At 42.9% G+C, this 3,426-nt stretch overlaps 1 pseudogene; it reads left to right on the top strand.

The window, feature by feature from the left end:
• The first annotated feature begins 1,182 nt into the window (after nucleotides 1-1,182).
• Nucleotides 1,183-1,342, top strand: LOC118757879 (U2 spliceosomal RNA; annotated as a pseudogene).
• The last annotated feature ends 2,084 nt before the right edge of the window (nucleotides 1,343-3,426 follow it).

The following is a 3,426-nucleotide window of genomic DNA, read 5'->3' as shown; positions in this document are numbered from 1 at the left end:
GAGATCCCAGTGGCCAGCGACAGGCCGAGAATTGTGGCAGGATTCCAGGAGGTTCCGGAGAAGGGCGGGTGTTGTGATCAGTTGTGCCTGTTCCATCACTGGGAACATAGAGGTGGATGTAGGAGGAAGAAGTTCTGCAGAAGCTGGGAGGAAGTTAGGGAACTGATTTTTGACAACATGGTTCTGAGTCTACTGGCACCTGTATTGCCAGGGAGCTGCTCAGAAATACAGACTCTCTGTTCTCACTCTGGATCGGCAGACCAGCATCTGCCTTTTAACAGAGCTTGGGTGACTCGTGGCAGTGTTTTGATGGGGACACCTGAACACTTTGAGACTGCAAGAGGATGGGACAGTGGCATTGGAGTGAAGGGGAAGAGTTTGTATCAAGTCTCAGGATCCACTGAAAACTGGAATTAAATGGAAGGTTTGTTTTGACAAGTTATCTCTGGAAGCTGCTGTGTAGATGTGCATGTTGTGCCATCAGATATGTAATTAACTAGCAGCTCAGAGTTTATTAAATAGTCCTAAATGTACTATCAGAAAATCTGAAAGATGAATTATTTATTCAGGGCTGTGGAGCCAGGTAAATATCACATGAGTAGATAATTTAAAGTAGAATTTTCCTTGACTTGTTCTAATAGCTTTACGCATATATAATTTGTGTGGGGGGGTGGGTGTTGTATGGATAGATAAAACGTATTCATCCAGTGAAATGCTGTCAAGGGCTAGGAGTTGAGGGTGTGGGGCTTTCCTTTTAAAACACCTCTGGTCATTCAGGCATTCATGCATCGAGAATTATGCCAGGCATTGGGAAAGCAGAAATTGACCAGACAGACAATCAACATGTGTCACCACCGAAGCTGCTTGAACAACCAAGTACACAATTGTGATGTGCATAGCAAGGATGAGTGCTCAGCACCTTGCAAAACATCCACAGTGGTAGTGAAGAACTAGTTGGATAACAGTAGTTAGCTAGCAGTACTGGTTAGTAACAGTGGTCGAAGTCCAGGGTTTCTGAGCCTTCCTCGTGGGGTTACCTTGGCAAGTCCCAAGCTCTTTCTCGGCTTCTGCATTATCAGGATGAGGTAGATCACAGATACACTTCTTGAGTGGCTGTCTGAGTTAGATGAACCCATATAGGTGAGACTCTCAGGGAAGGGGAGCTACCACCATCGTATTATTATCGCTTCTCGGCCTTTTGGCTAAGATCAAGTGTAGCATCATCGTATTATTATAGTTGCATTAGATATAACTGCTTTTATACTTCTGAGATATACTGATGAGACATGAAACATTCTCATCACCCAAGAAATGCCATAGTTGCTTGCAGAGTGGACATGCCAGGGATCACCAGTGACATAAGCTAAAAGCAGGTTGAGGCTCTGTGGATGGGGCAGATACCATCATTGCAAAGGGGCTCTCTGTGGCTGGGATTCCCAAGACGGGCTTCCCGAGAAAGGTACTGTCAAGACAGAAATGTGAGTGCCAGGGTGAAACTCTCCTACAGTGGCTCTGAAAGAAGAAGAGCAAGCAACTCTACGGACTTGAGGCTAGAGGGGTCAGCAGCAGCTTTTTAGCCCCAGGTACTTATTACACTCATGGGGGAAAGGTGAGAGGGTCTAGTAGGTCTAGTCGTTGTTCAAGGTCACCTAGCTAGTTAGTGGTTGTCCAGGGACAGGATTCTGGTCTTCGGGGTCCTAAGCTAGTGCTCTTTCCACCTCAGCAGTACTGTGTTGGCGTAAGGAAACCACAGCAGGCCCACCTGCAAAAAGAGGACAACAGACCTCATGCCCTTCACAAGCATTAACCCAAAAGAGGTCACAAACTTAAATGTAACCTAAAAATTACAGATCTCCTAGAAGATAACATAAGATAAAATGTAGGCAACCTTGGGTTTGGTGGTGACCCTGTCTATGAAACACAAAAGGCACAAAAACTAATTGAGAATCTGGACTTCATTAGAATTAAAAATTCTGCTTTGCAAAAGATAACATCAAGGGAAAGAAAAGACCAGCCACACATCAGAAGATATTTTGCAAAGACGTTTATGATAAAGGACTGCTTTTGTCACCCAAAAGAAACATATAATGCTTCAAATTTAATAAGAACAGAAGCAACTGAAATCCAAAAAAAATGGGGGCTACTGTACCTTAGCATTTACCTAGCTAAAAAAGATAGTGTATATGCATATAAGGATGCTGAACATCACAAGTCATCAAGGAGATGTAATCTGAAACAGCAAGCTAACACCACACATATATTAGAGTGGTCGAAATTCAGACAGCACCAAGGGCTGGCAAAAGTATAGAGCCACAGGAACTCTTCTTTGTAGCTAGTGGGAATGCAAAAGGAACAGCCACTTTGGACGACAGTGTAGCAATTTCTTACAAAATAATGTCTATTCTTATCACATGAACCAGCGATCAGACTCCTTGATATTTTCCCAAAGGGACTGAAACCTTAGACTTATGTAAAAACCTGTATGTAGAGGCTTATTATAATAACTTCATTCATGACTGCAAAAATGTGGATGTAAGTAGGTGAGTGGATTAATAAGATGTTAAAAAGAATGACCTATCAAGACGCACAAAGATGCTGGAAACAAATGCATTTTACTATATGAGAGAGGTCAATCTCTAAATGCTATATCAAGTATGATTCCAAATATATGACATTCCTATAAAAGGTAAAATTATCCAGGCAGTAGCAGGATTTATGGTTGTCAAAGGTTGGGGTAAAAGATTTCCAGGGCAGTGAAAATTTGTATGATACTAAAGAGATGGATACATGGTATTGCACATTTGTCCAGACCCGCAGAATGTATAATATCAGTAGTGAACTATAACATAAACTATAGTCTCTGTATGATGAGGGATGTGTCAACAATGGCTCATTACTTGTAATGGATCTGATGTGGGATGTTGGTGATGGGAAGAGGCTAGGCATGTGAGAGGCACTGTGAACCAAAAACTGTGCTAAAAGAAATAAACATTTAAAAAGAGCTGAGCATGCAAAGGAGCTCTCTGGTTCTTGGGAATGGCTTCTATTATGACATCCATTAAAGAAAGGGGAACAGATACGAGCCCAAGATCCTAACCTTTGCCATGCACAACAGAATTCCCTGTAATGTGGCTCCTTGGCTTCTCCTGACCCAGTCTTCTCCTTTCCCTCTCAAATGTATCTCAAAACACCTGGTTGAGAGTTGGAAACAGTCTCTGCTCTCAGAAAACAAGAATGGGAGAAGCAGCGCTTCAACAGAAGAGGTGAACTGCATCTGATGGACAGTGACAGCCTTTCCCTATTGCTTTCCCAATACAGTGTTGTATTGGGAAAGCAGATGTGCCGCTGTGGCCTTGTTGGAAAGCATATGGTGATTGATGATCAGTGTTGGCCAGGATGCAGGCAGAGAAGAAAGGCTGGGAACCA

Source organism: Ochotona princeps, chromosome 5 (assembly GCF_030435755.1).
Source record: "Ochotona princeps isolate mOchPri1 chromosome 5, mOchPri1.hap1, whole genome shotgun sequence".
Classification (NCBI taxonomy): domain Eukaryota; kingdom Metazoa; phylum Chordata; class Mammalia; order Lagomorpha; family Ochotonidae; genus Ochotona; species Ochotona princeps.
The sequence above is the reverse complement of the archived record's forward strand: the minus strand, read 5'-3'. Positions and strand labels throughout refer to the sequence as shown.